The sequence below is a fragment of the Poecilia mexicana genome, unplaced genomic scaffold, assembly GCF_051168715.1.
Source record: "Poecilia mexicana isolate PSO_F unplaced genomic scaffold, ASM5116871v1 scaffold_1, whole genome shotgun sequence".
Lineage (NCBI taxonomy): Eukaryota > Metazoa > Chordata > Actinopteri > Cyprinodontiformes > Poeciliidae > Poecilia > Poecilia mexicana.
In genome coordinates, this window is record NW_028263370.1 from 655,598 (window position 1) to 672,303 (window position 16,706).

Consider the following 16,706-nt stretch of genomic DNA (forward strand, 5'->3'; position numbering starts at 1 on the left):
CTCCCAGTTACAAGAGCACACACATAGTCACACCATTGAATAAACACAATAGCCTTTTGGCAGACAGACAAGCAATTATTAGCAACCAGCAATTATTGAGTGGGAAAAGGATATTAGAAGCCAAGCATATACACACACGCGAACACAGTGGTGGACTGGTATTGATTGGTTGCTAGGCGTGTTGCAGGGTTAATGGTGGGTGTAATTCTGCTTGATGATAGTTTTTTGCATGTGTGTGCGCATGTGATTGTGATTGTGTGTGTGTTATTGAATGTCTCAGATGAATAGCTTAATCACTCTGTAGGGAGAGGGGTTAGAGAGCTATGGATGAAATGAGAAATGACGTCCATGTGTATTAGGGGTTTGCTGGTCAATGCAGATGTGATAGGAATGTGAATGAAACCTATGCTACTTCACAAAAGTCGGTAACACTTTATTTGAAGAGGGTTGAATAAGACTGTCATGACACTTTCATAAACATGACATAACACCTGTCATGAACATCAATAAGTCTTCATGAATATTTATGACTGTTGTCATAAAGCGTCATTCGGTAAATTATGACACTTTTAATACAAAGTTGACATTATTCAAAATATCTTCGTTATGACAGCTTGACATTATTCTAGACCAGTGTTTCTCAACCTTTTTTGGACCAGCGCCCCCCTAGCCCTTATCCAGGTCCCTCACCGCCCCCCACCAAAAAATTTGCAGGCTACTTTGCACTGACCATTATTTTATCATTAATATTACTATCACTATTGGGTAACACTTTATTTGAAGGGGGTTGAATAAGACTGTCATGACACTGTCATAAACATGACATAACATCTGTCATGAACATCAATAAGTCTTCATGAATAGTTATGACTGTTGTCATAAAGCGTCATTCGGTAAATAATGACACTTAATACAAAGTTGACATTATTCAAAATGTCTTCGTTATGACAACTTGTCATTAACCAAGAAATCATGATCTAACATAAATTTGTCATAATACTAGTCATAATGATTTAATTATTACACTAGCAAAAGCTTTAACAAAACAATGATTAATATTTCCACTCCCTGAAATAAAGCAAAAGAAATAGATTTCACTAAGCTTTATTACACGGTCAAATGATTTAATAACAGACTTTTCTTTCTTCTTTTACATCAATTAAAGTGGAACAAGTAGCACCAGTTATGAATATGTCATTAAGTGTTATTACTGTGTCATTAATATTAACTGTTACTTCAAGTAAAGTGAAACAAGTGACAACAGTTATGACAAAGTCATTAAGTGTCATTACAGTGTCATTAATATAACTTTTACCTCAAGTAAATTGAAACTAGTAGCAACAATTATAAAGATGTAATTTAGTGTCAAATGCAATGTTAACAGTGTCAAATGCAATGCTAACAGAGTTATTGATATTAAGTCTTACCTCAAATGAAGTGAAACACACTGGACTACTTATAACTACCATCATAACTGTAGAACAAACCCTTTGTATATTGGAATAAAACAAAAGATAACTTGTTCTAAGATAATAGCAGGTTTAAAGTCTGGTCAGTATATTCCCAGATAACACAGAATCATTGAAACAACATTGAATCAATGTCAGCCAGAAACATTGAATCAACGTTGAACGCTGACATTGAAACAACATTGAAAGTGGTCGGTGACTTACATGTTGAATCAACGTTAGGGTTTCAACCATTACTGACATTATATCAATGTTGATTCAACCATCATCTGTATGTCAACTCACATGCCTATTTGTGTTGATATTACATTGAATCAGTTAGGAATCCACGTTGATTCAACCATTATCTGAACGTGGATCTGCATGCAGATTTGTGTTGATTCTACACTGAATAAGTTAGGAATCAATGGTGATTCAATCATCATCTGAACGTGGATCTGCATGCATATTTGTGTTGATTCTAAATTGAATCAATGTTGATTCAACCTTCATCTGAACGTGGATCTGCATGCAGATTTGTGTTGATTCTACATTGAATCAGTGTTGATTCAACCTTCATCTGAACGTGGATCTGCATGCAGATTTGTGTTGATTCTACATTGAATCAATGTTGATTCAACCTTCATCTGAACGTGGATCTGTATGCAGATTTGTGTTGATTCTACATTGAATCAATGTTGATTCAACCTTCATCTGAACGTGGATCTGCATGCAGATTTGTGTTGATTCTACATTGAATCAATGTTGATTCAACCTTCATCTGAACGTGGATCTGCATGCAGATTTGTGTTGATTCTACATTGAATCAATGTTGATTCAACCATCATTTGACTGTGGATGTACATGCAGATTTGGGTTGTTTTTATATTGAATGAAAGCTAAGGATTTATGTACACTTTATGTCTGATAGGTCTACATCATAACATGCCACTAAAAGTTTCTTCACTGGTGTTAAACAGTATATTATTGGCAGATGATGCGTAAACTGTGTACAAAAGTTTAAAAATGACAACATGGGTTTGATTTAACATTTTATTTAAGAAAAGAGGGACAGATCTTTAAACATATTTGATTCCTTTTTGACTGTCAAAACAACAGTCTGTTGTCCACAGAAGAACAGAGTCCATGAGGTTAAGCTTTGTACTGTATGAAGTAGGGAAACAGTACAAGTTGTGGTAACCCCAGTTTGACTCTGGTTGGCGTCACTTTGATTCCTTGTGATGTCTTCCTCTCATTCTGGCGCATAATGAAGCCACTTCTTGACAGTTTTGCTGCAGTCCTCAAGAGTCAGCTTTCGGTCAAACTGCAGGGCAACAGCTGAAAAACACAAAAATAAAAGTGAGGAAGGTGCCAGTTAGAAATATGATAAACATTTGAAAAGTTCTGAAACACAATGAAAGATTAAACACTGTACTGGTTACAGGTCTGAGAACAAATACAAACCATATAGTTCCCCATGTACACTCACTGTTAAATTAATATCTTAATCTTTCATTAATATTTATCTTAATGTTTACATATACAACTGCATTTACCCATCAAGCTGCAGTATAGTGTAGGATTTATGATATTGATATTAAATCAATATTTAAAATAAAGGGCTGTTTATCAGAAAACCTAACAATAAAACTCAGGGAGGATCAGGTTTATTTAACACACCAGAAACAAATAAATCAAACAAAAGGTGATTTATAGTGTAGTTGGAAAAATTATAATTTATACAGAATAAACTTCCATCAAATAGCTGGTTCAATCTTCCATCAACTACAAATATTTCCAAATAAGTTGATTAAATTCCTTAAAAAGTGTCTATATGCTAATAAAGATCCCACACAAGTAACAATAGTCCAGTTCAGTTTAACCAGTTACCAATCCAAGGATCAACAGACTGAATCAGTCATTAGCAGGTTTAGTTCAGTGTTTCACCTGCCTTACATGTTAAGTGTTTCCCTTCTGCCTCACCTGGATTGAATCTGTGGATGATTAACAACCTTCTGCACTTCTTGATGGCTGCAGACGGTCATGTAATCATCCAACTCAGCTGTTCTGGTACAGAGGCTCATTTAACCACGACCCTAAGCATATCATAATAAAAAGTTAAAAACAAGCGATTACTATCACAACAATTTAAAGCCCACCTGGACCAGCCAGCCTTACACTTTCTTGTCCACCACATGCTCTCCCAGACCAAACAATAGGCCCCACCCTATTTTAAAAACTCAAATCCCACAAAATCTCGCAGGATTTCATACTTAGGCCTGGAGTGGTGGGTAGGATGAAAATAATACAAAAGGAGACATGACCTCAATTATTAAAAATATCCGTTTTGCCCCAAAATAACCAGGATTACTATGGGCACAAAACAATGCCCTTATTTTTCAATAAACACATTTAAGATCAAAGTAATATTGAAAAACTTACCATAAAAGTGCTCAGAGGAGAATTCAATTCAGAAGCCGGTAGCAAACAAGCCAGCAGCAAAGTGGCTTTTTGGTTGGGACAAACCACAAGTGTAAAATTGGGGAGGTGGACTGTACAACTCCTAGTACAGACTTGTAGATGTTTTTGTGTCAACACATTATGCACAGTAGTAATAATATTTACAGACAAGTAAGAAAATGTACAGAAAGGAATCACAACCCACTGTTCTCAACATGTAGTGCTTAATTTGAAACATGATTAACCCCCACCTAGAAATAAAATGTTCTGACCCAGAGCTCAAGGAGGGGGAGGGAAGAAGGGATGAGAGGGGGTAAAGAGGAGAAGGTTGGGAGGAGCGGCTGGGTGGGGGAGGCTTGGGAGGGAGTAGGGGGAGATGAGGAGGTGATGAGGGCTGCAACAAACTGCCCAGATTGCACACAATGGTAAATAAACATTGAATTATAGTCAGAATGGTTGATTTTTGGTTGAGGTCAACAACTGACGGTTGATCAACCATCAAACAACCATCCACCTCCAGCCAAGTAACCGATGCTGAAACTGTGTCATTGAGTCAATGTTGTTTTGTGGTTGAAATCTAATGAATGAAATGCTAATGTCTGATCAACGACTGATCAATGTTGAATCAATGTCAGCTCTTTTGCCACACCCCTTCCCCTCCTCTCCTCCTCATCAGAGCTCTGGGTCAGAGCATTTTATTAGTGAGTGGGGGGTATTACATTCTAAATTAACCTCTGTAAAGGATAGTGGGTGAAGATTCATTTCTGTACATTTTCTTTCTTTTTCATAAAAACGTCCTACTGACCATTTGTGTGTGATATATTGACACAAAAATATCTACAACTTACTACAAGGAGTGGAGCGGTCCACCCCCACCATTTACATGAGTGGGATGTCCCAAACACACAGCCACTTCGCTGTTGGCTTGTTGGCAAAAGATGTTAATTCAATGTTGAATTGCTATCATGTGCAATCTGGCCGATAAACGTCAGGGGCCTGGTGATTCGTTAGGGGTCCGATAATTAGCCCCGCCCCCCGGCCCAACGCTGACTTGTTCCGCTAGTGAATCTGGGTACAGAACGGAATCACAACTGTTGTCAACACATAGTGCTTAAGTTAAAACGTGATTAACCCTCACCTAAAAGGGGTTGTGCTGTGGTGGCGCAGGGGTTAAGCACAAACCACAATCAAGGACTCAGTCCTCAACACAGCCATCGCAGGCTCAATTCCTGACCTTGGCAACCTTTGCTGCATTACCCCCCTTCTTTCATTACCCACTTTCCTGTTAATTAACTATCAAATAAAGGCCACTAGCCAAAACAATCTTTTAAAAAATGAAAAACCTTCACTTAAAATTAAAGTTGTTTCACCCGATTGAGGGGTAGATGGGCCCAGGTGGGGGGAAAGAGGTGTGTGTGTGTTTTTGGTGGGTGGAGGGAAGGGGGTTGGGCGTTTGAATGGCAGGCGGTGGTGAGGGGTGCAAAAAACACCTTACATTGATTGAACACTTTGATTACTAGTTTTTCCCCAAACCTTATCCTCAAGGCAAACTGACCTGCATGCTTTCAGTTCAGCAAAACCTTGTTAATCAAATGTTAATTAAAATCATGTGTGCTGAATTAGGGAAATGCCTAAAACTTGCAGGGCAGTGTGCCTGGTGCCGGTGCTGAAAAACACTGGATTCGATGTGGCATTTCAATCAATGAATGTTAATTGGCTAGAATTTAATGGTTGTTTGATGGTTGATCCAGCTTCTGTCGTTGACCTGAACCATACATGCAGCCTTTGTGATCATAATTCAACATTGAATTAACATTGTGTGCTATCTGGGTAGTTCTTCCCCAAACCTTGACGTCAATCAAACTGACCTGCGTTTTTTCAGTTCAGCAAAACCCCGTTAATCAGACGTCAATTAATATCATGTGTGTTGAATTAGGGAAATGCCTAAAACTTGTAGGGCCTGGAGGACCAGTGCTGAAACACACTGGATTCGACGTTGGCATTTCATTTATTTGATGTCAACCACAAAACAACATTGATTCAATGACACAGTTTCAACATTAGTTAATTGGCTAGAATTGAATGGTTGTTTTATAGTTGATCCACCATCAGTTGTTGACCTCAACCAAAAATGCAGCCTTTGTGATGATAATTTAACATTGAATTAACATATTTTCCAACAAGCCAACAGCGAAGCAGCTGTGTGGTTGGGCTATCCCACTCATGTAAACGGTGGGGGTGGACCCCTCCACTCCTTTTAGTAAGTTGTAGATGTTTTTGTGTCAATATATCACACACACACAGTCAGTGAGAATTGTTATGAACAAGTAAGAAAATGTACAGAAAGGAATCAGCACCCACTATCCTCTACAGTGCTTAATTTAAATGTGATAACCCCCACTCAGTAATAAAATACTCTGACCCAGAGTGCTGATGAGGAGGAGAGGAGGGGAAGGGGTGAGGCAAAACAGCTGACATTGATTCAATATTGATCAGATGTTGATCAGACATCAGCATTTCAGTCATTAGATTTCAACCACAAAACAACATTGATTCAATGACACAGTTTCAACATTGGTTACTTGGCTAGAGGTGGATGGTTGTTTGATGGTTGATCCACCGTCATTTGTCATCTTCAACCAAAAATCAACCATTAATCAGACTTCGGCATTTCAGTGATCAGATTTCAACCACAAAACAACGTTGATTCAATGTCACAGTTTCAACGGTTTGATTGGATGGTTGTTTGATGGTTGATCCATCGTCATTTGTTGACTTCAACCAAAAATCAACGATTCTAACTATTTTTCAACGTTGATTTAACATCATGTGCTATCTGGGTTGTTACTCTGAAATGCTGATTGAAAAACTAAAACAGAATTACTTATTCTTTAACTTAAGAAAATAGGTTCTTTCAACAGTAACATGTTTTGCTTTGATTGTGTCAGCCATTTCCTTCGTTATAGTCATCCTGTAATGCTCTGAAAACAGGAGATCTTCTTCTTGTCTTCATTTCCTGGAAGCAGCTCTTTGAAGGTGTCCAGAAATGCTCAGAAATTACTGCTGTTCTTGCAATAGTTAATCATGGCGAAAGCCTTTTCATGAATTCAAACTTGGTGAATCTCTTCTGGACATTCTCATAGTCGGTGATGACTCAATTCATTGTGGTCACTTAAAAAAAGAACAAAAACAAAAAACAATGTCATCATACTCCAGCATTTATTTAAATACCATTTCAAAAATGTCCCTTGCTGCACACTGTCAGAATGGTAGACTGACAGACAATTGCCTAGTTAACATGACTGGTTGTTATAAAGTGCAATACAATTATTTCTTAATACAAGTGGTATAATAACTGGAGCTGAACAAAATTATTCTGATCAAATATTTGTCTGGCAGAAGTTCAGACAGACTGCCACTGTTATTCGAATGCATCATTTAATGTATAGTTTTAGGCACATGAATGCATCTTTTTACTTAATGAGCATTCTAAATTATTTCTAACCAGATACTCTAACTTAGGGTTGTTTGCAAGAAGCTTATTAATAAATAAACAGATTTAACATCAGTTTTAGTTGTCTAAAACGTAACTTAACTCAGCTGGTGAATGTTGATTCCTGCTCCCCATTCCCCACTTACCTGGCTGTCCCACCCCACTTCACATGGTGAAAATATTAACACAAAATCGACTTACCTAATTTTCTTGGGGAATATTTCATCTGCTTCTTTCTCTTTGGTCAAATAGGAACTTCTTTCTCTGGTGGCTGGTCCTTATTATCATCCTCCACACTCGTAGCATGTCTTCATTAGCTAACTTTGTCCTCCCCACCATGTGTCCTTAGGCTAGCCTGGGTCTTCATGTGGCTAAACTTGCCAAAGCAAAGAACACAAACACTGTGTCACATCAGCCAAGTCGCTAAATAATACACATGAAGGATAACTTTGACTAATATATTAGCTTTTAATTTGCTAGATTAAAATTGGAGGGGGAAAAACAATTTGCCTGTCTTTAAAATATATTTAATATTAAGGACTAACCTTACAGTAATTGTGTTTAATAACTTTAGCTAACATTAACTTACAGCAAGGTAGGATTGGCTTGAATTGCTTATAGCTAACATTACAAAGAAAGAAAACATAGTCAATGCTATTTTCTCAAAGAAAATGTAAAGTTAATAAGACACATACCTCATATGTATTAGGTATCAAACTTCGGGTTCTTTTTAAACAGGAGGTCTGGCCGTTATGACTTGTGTTAGGTTTGCCCCACAATATGGAAGATTTCTTCTTCACCAACACACTGCACGCCTGTTCGTGCACTGCTGCCTCTCACTGGTGGAGATGGTGTATTTCACTACTTAGCCCTTGTGTTTAGAAATGGGGTCCATACCAACCGACCCTACACACGTAAAACTTTTATCATTTGCCACAGTTCTCTACGTTTGCCTCAGTCCTCGCACGCACAAGGGTTAAAACAGCCTTAAATAATGTTTCAAATGCTAAGTTCATAAGTGCTTTGTAGACATCTTGCTGTAAAACTTTAGGATCGATTAAATTAAGAAAATTAAGACTAAACAACATGGCAGAGCTATATAATATTACTACATAAAGCTAATTTTTAAAGTTTAATCGGTAATACTTTTATAACAAATTTATGTCAGATCATGATTTCTTGGTCAATGACAAGTTGTCATAACGAAGACATTTTTGGCGAGGTTAATGATAAGTTGTCATAACGAAGACATTTTGTCTAGATTAATGACAAGTTGTCATAATGAAGACATTTCAAATAATGTCAACTTTGTATTAAAAGTGTCATTATTTACTGAATGACGCTTTATGACAACAGTCATATCTATTCATGAAGGCTTATTCATGTTCATGACAGATGTTATGTCATGTTTATGACAGTGTCATGACAGTCTTATTCAACCCCCTTCAAATAAAGTGTTACCCAAAAGTCTTTATACCCCTTAGACATTTTCATATTTTGTCATATTACAACCACAACCCTCAATAATAAATCCTAATTTTGGGATTGATTTTAGATGATAGGCCAAAACAAAGTAATGTATAACAAGGAGGAGGACGGAATAGGTAGCTAGTTTAAATTCTTATTTTATTTTTTGTCTATTCAAATTTGTAAAATAGCTCATGCTGAGGAAGACTGGATGGATAGTGTTTATGAACATCAATTTCCAAGCTTTGCCACAGATTCTGAATGGACCATTCTAACATTTCATAATTCAATATGCTTTGATCTTTGTGATGTAGCTCTGGCTATTTGTTTAGCATCATTTTTCCGTTGAAGCCAAACCTCGGTAATACATTTTTTCCAGCCAACATATCGAGTGTTTTCTATTAAATTGACTGTTGTATTTCTGATCACAAGTTTATTTATTTATATTTTTTCTGTTTTTTCCTCAGTATTATTATTTATTATTATTACTTTGTATACTTTAAGAGTTTATTTGAGGTAGAATTGTTTTTTTTTTGTTTTGTTTTTTCCCCGCTTGTTGGGCTTCCTGTGGGCAGAGCTGGTGGCAAGGCTCTGCACCACAGGGAAGTCAGTCTGTGGTTAGAATCTTGACAAGTCCCATAGAAGGTGATAGACTCTTTCACTGAAGGTACTGCTGTTTCTGTTTTTAACCTGCCTTGGACGTCCTTTGTATATTTTCTGCACCTCTCCTCTTGTTGGACATTTTTGTTTGTCCATAATAGAACCACGTCACAGTCATATGTAATATTCCAGTTTTCAATGTTATGTTTTTATTTGCTGTAAGCAGAAAATCAATATAATTAACATTCGGTCAAACATCTGTGAAATTAATCAATAATAATGTATTTCACTTAGTGATATAGTTAGTGAAATAAATAGAATTTTTAATTAGTTAAATGGATCTGTAAAATCTGCCCTGCCTTAGAAAAACACTCCCACACTATGATGCTGTGATCACCATGTTTCATCATGAGGATGGTGATTTCAGGGTGTAAATCTTCTGCCACATCTAACTTTTTAAATAGAAGTTTCATTTAGTTTACCTTTTTCCATGCTTAATGTTTCTCTTGTATGGCCTGAGCCCAAGTGCAAACATGACTTCTACTGCGTCTAACGTTTTCTTCTTGACACTTTTCCAAAAAACCAGAGTTGAGAAGAGCACAGTTAATAGATGTCCTATCAACCCATGCCATAGATCTTTGAAGATTCTCCAGTTACCCCTCAAAATTGTGTTGCTTTGTTTTGTTCTTTTTCTGAAAATCCCAATAAAATAAAGTGGTTGTACAAAATGGGCTATGAATATGTTTGAAGGACATTGTAGGAACTTTTGCTATCTTATTTGTTGATGTAATGATTTGCAAGAATTGAATGTGTGTTTTGTTTCTTTTTTCAGCGCCTGGACGTGTTCGCCACCTGAGCTTCACTGAAATCCTCGACACATCCCTTCGAGTCAGCTGGGCTGAGCCACAGGACAAGAATGGCATCATCACTGGTTAGAGCATTACATCTTGGCAGTGTATAATCACCAATCATATCTTCTATCTGCCTCCACATCCCCCTCCATAATCATAGAACTTTTATATTATTTGCCACTCTATCATGAGACAAGTTTCAGTAAGTTGTCACTATCTGTTCCCACAGGTAATTAATATGTGCAATAGAAGGAAAAAATATCGACAATTTTTCCAATTAAAACATATTTTTCTGAGGTGAAAATATACGGTCCTGAAAATCTCTAATTGAAGAAGGATTGTAAAGGCTCCTATTCAAAAGAACCCTCTGTTAAGAGTTTCCTCCATATTCTCTGACATCCAAAGACCCCCCTTTATCACTGACATTATGTTTGTGTACAACTGATTCATCATCAGCTAATCCCTTCCCTCTGCAGTTTGTCTTCCCACATTATTGCAAACATGCCGTCATCTCACACATCTCAACACCCAGGGTGTTGTTTGTGCGACACATCGCTGAGCAGAAGAGCCCCCTCATTTATTTTTCCTCTGCTTCTCCGTGGGTCTGTCAGATGATGTTGCTGAGAAGCACAACAAGATGCTGGGAATTAATTATGTGTGTTAAGAGCGCATATATATGTATATGCTGGTTTTGGCGTGTCCAACGTTCACCCCAGCAGAGGTTTTACAGTCAGCTTCCACACTCAGACAAATGAGAAAGTGTGCATTCAATCAAGGTCACCTTGCACATTTACTCTTTTCTTCTCAACCTGTTTTTCATCCAGAACCTGGTGAGCCCATAGATAGATGAGGGACCGGTTGCTCTCCTTAGGGCTTTCCACACAAGTGGCCTCATCACACACACATTTGAGTGTGGTGGAGTGTGATGCATGACTGTGAAGATGCAAAGGGACAGACAGGGATTTTGACTCTACTTACTCCTCCCACACTCCCTCCTCCTGCTGGGCTGTAATCCTCTCATTGCACAGCGGCTCACAAATGTGTTCATACACCTTCAACTTTATCGTGTTTTTTCACGTTATAGCTATGTGTATATATATATATATAAAAAAAAAAAAAATTCCCTTCTCACCCTCTGCGGGCGGCCAGGATGAGGGCCTCTGTGCTGTCCTTGAGTCCAGCTTTCTCCAGCCATTGGTAGGATTTCCTGATATCAGCCACTTCAGTTATTTGTCGGTGGTACATCCCATGTAGGGGCTTGTCCTCCCATGATGGTTCCTCCAGCACCTCGTCCTCTGTTCCCCATTGTCTGAGACATTCGCTGAGCACATCGTCCATGCATGGTTAGGAGCTTCCGAGTCTTAACGTCTGTGGCCTTTATCTCTTCCATTGGCCAGCTAATTATTCCGGCAGGGTATCTGATTACTGGTAAGGCATAGCTGTTTATTGCACGGATCTTGTTCTTGCCATTGAGCTGGCTTCTCAGGACTTGCCTTATTCGTTGGAGGTATTTGGCTGTGGCTCCTTTCCTTGTGACCTCATCGAGGTTGCCATTTGCTTGTGGTATTCCCAGGTACTTGTAGCTGTGCTCTATGTCTGCTATCGTTCCCTCTGGGAGTGAGACCCTCTTGCCGTAGCATTTGTGTTGTATCTCGTCAATCTCAAGTTGTGATAGCAGTTGCCGTTTGCCGATGTTGGAACACTGAGCTACCAGTTGTTTGGCAGTCATTGTAGACTGTGGGTGTCGAAGTAACCATTCCACCCTCAGTCTTTGCATGTTACCCATTCTGACTAGGGTTACTTGAGTAGTAGCATTCCAACAGATCCATGTTTTCGTCTCTCGCCCATTTCCGTCTTGTTCCAGTAGCCCATTTTTCATCAAGGTGCTCTGGTTCCCCAGCACCTGACGCAGACCTTGTTTGGCCGTGCGACGTCTGAGCCGGCATGTTATGCGTATCAATGTCTCTCATGATATGAGGTAGGCTATATAGCTCCAAGGGTCTTGCCTAGGGACCCACACTGCATAGCTCAATTGCACTGTTGTAACTTGCCCCAGCTCCCGGGTGGTAGACTGGTGTCTTACCCACTGAGCTATACAGTCAGCTATATATATATAGCTGACTGTATAGTCAGCTATATGAGATATATATATATATATCTCAGTGCATTAAATTGGTACTTTATATGACAACAAATCAAAGTAGTGCAGAATTACAAAGTGGAATGTTTTCTACAAATAAAAATAAGGTGCATTCCCACCAGCCCTGTTCGGTCCACTTTAACTGAACTTTAGTTCGTTTAACTAGAAGGTTTGCTTCAATTGGGATATTTTTGTCTGTACATGACACCACATGTTTTTATGCATGTTTATTAACCCAGCCTTCTTCCCAACCCCCCTGACAGGTTACATACTGTGGTGGGAGGTGCCTAGTGTAAGGTCAAGCCGAGTGGAGCGCTCCGTGTCCAACTCCACCCTGGAGTACCAGCTGACAGGTCTCACCTCAACCACTGCGTACACCATTCAGGTAGCAGCGCTGACGGGTGCAGGACAGGGCGTGGTCACGTCTTCCACCGTATCCACCGGCGTCCCACCAGGTGCAGTAAATAAACAAGCAAACATGCGCGAGCCTGTAAAAGTGGATGTTAGAGTCAGTATTCTTGTGGCGTGTGTGTGCGTGTGTGTGCGCGTGTGTGTGTATGCACTTGCGTGGCAAAGTAAATATGAGTGATGAGCTCTCATGAAGCCGTTGTCATTCTTCAAACTGATAAGTGGCTGTTTCTGTGCCTCCATGAATCATCACCCACACAGCCGACACACGCTTTCACATTCTCACTCAGACAAAAGTCTGCCATTTACTGCAACTCAGTCCTAGTCATTTTACTGTTTGTGTACTATGTGCAAGCTTGCTTTTGTGGGCATGACAAGTTCATGGGACTGCCCAAGTTGCAGTTATAATTACAGCTGATTAACTGCAGACAAAAGATGCAACAATTAATTGGGCAGGACATGAAACAATCAGAAGAAGGTTGGAAGAGAGCTAGGGGATGTCCAGATGGAAAATGCAAGTAAATGCAATTTTCTTAGAAGGGAGGACCAAAGTCTCTGACAAATGGACTGTGTGGCAGTGGCGAAGAATGGATGGAGGGAAAAAGCCAGTCCTCATGCAAGCAGGAATTTTGTCCCAATATTATCTAATGACTAGTTTATGAGTAAAAGCAGAAAAAGTGAAAGCAAGATGGATACAGACAGTTCTTAGATTCAGAGGTTATTGATTAATTCATGAAAGCAAAAGAAAGAGAGAGAGAAAGATGAAAGATGGAAGATTAGGAAAAATAACTAAAGAATGAACAGAGAAAGAGAGATGGGAGCATTCCACCAAACATAGATTCCACTCTGGTTTACTTATTCATGAATTCATGGAGTTGAGGAAATTTTGTCATTCATCTAAGCCAGGCAGCTGATATCAACATTTCAGATTATAACCTTTACAAGTTCACTGAATGAATTTGGAGAAGAGTGGTGACATTTGGAGGGGAAATTCTCTGGTGGTTCACACAAATGGTGCTCAGGTCAGAAGTTTACATACACTCAGGGTAGACATGAAGGCTATTGGTTTGAGCTTGAAATTATCTATTTTAAATGTTAACCTCAGTATTTTTGATGTCTTTATGGCCATTATCCATGTAAGAAAAAAGTATTTCCACTTGGCTTCTGTAGTCTGTTGTCCCTGTGTAGTCCCTGTTTGCTTTATGGTAAACCACAGAGTCTATTATCACTAATGGCTTTGGAAATTTCATTTGTGAGGCAATTTGCTTGCCTGAATGGACTAATAAACATCTAATAATTTACTGATATTCCATTATGTTTTTTAGGAATAGTAACAAGGCTTCCCCCAGAACACCCGCTAAGCCTGGTGGTAGGGGGGATATGGCAGCCCTCAAAGTTTTTGTACTAAAAAATTTTAAAAGGGACAGTGCCCAGTTCAGTGTATCAACTATAAACCCTATATGGTTGATTAATTAGCAATTTTTTCATTAATTTTTGCATTTTGTGGTGTACAAAAAGCAATGTCCTGAAATATTTGCCAAAATTCCAAACATTCAGTTTCGGTCTTGGTCTTGAAAGAACCGTTCTGCACTCCATCCCTGGTAGCAACACTGGACTTGAACAGTTTTCAATTCAAGACTTGAAAGTTTGTGATCCTGGACCTTTTACCAAAATTTCTTGGACATTTAGGGACTAATGATTCAAGCTTGAACTTCACTGGGAGTTCCAACAAAAAACATTGCAGGCGCAGATGAATAATCAGTCCACTTTGAAAAAGAAGTGGTTCAAAAGCATCACTAAAATAAAATTTAGAACATTTCTTCAAGCTTATGATGACTAGGTGAATATTTGACTAAAACAGTTGAATTCAGACTCAGTCAAGCAATAACTGAGTCACTTTACAACTTTCTGTTAAAGTGGAAAACCCACTTGATAGTTTTAAGCCTTAGACAGCATTTGATTTTAGAAATGAAGCCCTAGGCGGAAATTCAACCTGTAAGACTCTTCTGGCATCACCTATCACCTCGCCTTCACCCCAGCCAATCAGGACGCACCACTTCTACCTCGATCCAATCACCTGCTCCTTCAAAAGACGAAGCGACCACAGATCCACCCGCTTCAGTTGTGCTTCAACCCACCTCCTCCCCGTTTCCACCACCAGCCTCCCAGACGCCTCCAGGTCCCCTCAAGACTCCTCTCTCCAAGCTCCGCTCCACCACCAGTGACTGGGCCCGGGGGAAGACCTACCTGAGCTTCGTTCGAGCCGATCATTCAAGCTCGCTGCGATTCTCAGCACGCACGTCTTCCGCCGGTGTCCGAGCGCCAAATTCTCGGTCCAATAAAATTGTCTAACTGCTGTTTCTCTCTCTGTGTGAGTCTCTACAGATTGAAATGGCCTTTACAGATGTGTTAATGTCATGTTCAACAATGATGGCACTTCAGACTAAATCACTGGATTACCGTAAATCTTTAAACCTCAAGTGTTAATCAAACGCATCACAGAAAAGTGCTTCTACTGTCTTTGTTGTGTTTGACTTGGGCTGCTGAGGGCAGACAAGATTGCGTTTTTCAGTTTTATTGACAGAAGCAAGCTGTCAAGTGTTTGATTCATTAGCACTAGATTTAAAAAACTGTTGTGCATAACTAATGCCAATTTCATTCAGCAGCTGTCAGTTGTTTGTTCGGGGGACTTGCTATAAATTATGTGTGGCAATTGAAAGTCTGACATCTAAAAACCATTTATATGAATATTTAGCTGTGGCTGAATTGTGCATATGAAAGAGCTTATTGTTGCTGTCCAATTTATTCCCGGTTATAAAAAGCACAGTGTGGAGGAAATAATTGTTCCCATGTTGTTGTTGTTGTTGTTGTTCTGCCCCAGCCTCTGAGCAGCTTTCAGTTTTAATGTGACAGAAGCAGCAATTCAATGTGCAGTCGGTGCTTTTTTATCAGCAGTGTCAATGAACAAGCGTGTGTTACATCAGTGAGGCTATTGTCACATTTTTTTGTACTGTTAGCTAAATCTGTTTCCAATTATTCTCTCCTCCTGTTATTGATACCCTGAAGCTTGACGTTCAGGTGTTTACTATTTTTCTACTGGGGATAGCAGGTGTTGCTTAATTGTGTTTCCTGACAGCTAGTTCAAAAAAGAAGCTTTTCATATTCTGTGTTTATAGGTTTGAGTTTTTTTGCCTTAGAAATATTATGACATGATATCCGTGTTCATGTCCTGGGGTTGCTCAAATGTCACCCTACCCCCTTTACCTGCACAATCTTCTTCTTTCAGCAGTTTGATTTCCAACAATCTGTTTCCAAATCAGCAAACTTTGAAGCATTGGTCAACTCTCCTCTCTCTTTAGTTCCTCTTTTCCCTAACCTTTCACCAATCTACCTCCAACACAACATCAGTGATCTCTCATTGCAGTTACACATTTTATATAATTTCAAGTTCATCATCAAAATCTCATCTATAACCTCTTTAGCTTCTCTGATTTAGCACTCATTTATAATATTATGATAACCATAACTTATTAGTTACTCTTATAATAATCATAATTTGGGTTATTATTAGTGTTCTTCTGAAAAGAAAACAGGAATCATCCATTATTCTAATCATTTGAAACCAAAGTGGCTGTACAGTAGAGCTGTTGCCTTTCAGGAAGCCTGGTGTTCCTATTTCATGGCTTGGTAATTCTCTCTCTGCCTCACTATGATTTCTTATGATTAAATGCAGAAAGAAATAGAATTAAAGCAAAGTTTACATAAGACAAAACACAACAAATACAACCTGATTGATTTTATTGAAATTTGAGTTTACCGTTGTGTCCAGATGTTACTTT

At 38.9% G+C, this 16,706-nt stretch overlaps 2 long non-coding RNA genes across 2 annotated transcripts; both read right to left on the bottom strand.

Annotated features, from left to right (window-relative positions):
- Positions 1 to 2,487: 2,487 nt before the first annotated feature.
- LOC148161006 (uncharacterized) lies at positions 2,488 to 3,945 on the bottom strand. Its single transcript, XR_015762671.1, has 2 exons — positions 3,432 to 3,945; positions 2,488 to 2,786 (listed from the first exon to the last, which is right to left on the bottom strand). It is a non-coding gene; the product is annotated as an uncharacterized LOC148161006 (long non-coding RNA).
- A 3,029-nt stretch (positions 3,946 to 6,974) lies between these two features.
- LOC148161007 (uncharacterized) lies at positions 6,975 to 8,145 on the bottom strand. Its single transcript, XR_015763781.1, has 2 exons — positions 7,603 to 8,145; positions 6,975 to 7,079 (listed from the first exon to the last, which is right to left on the bottom strand). It is a non-coding gene; the product is annotated as an uncharacterized LOC148161007 (long non-coding RNA).
- Between the last annotated feature and the right edge of the window lie 8,561 nt (positions 8,146 to 16,706).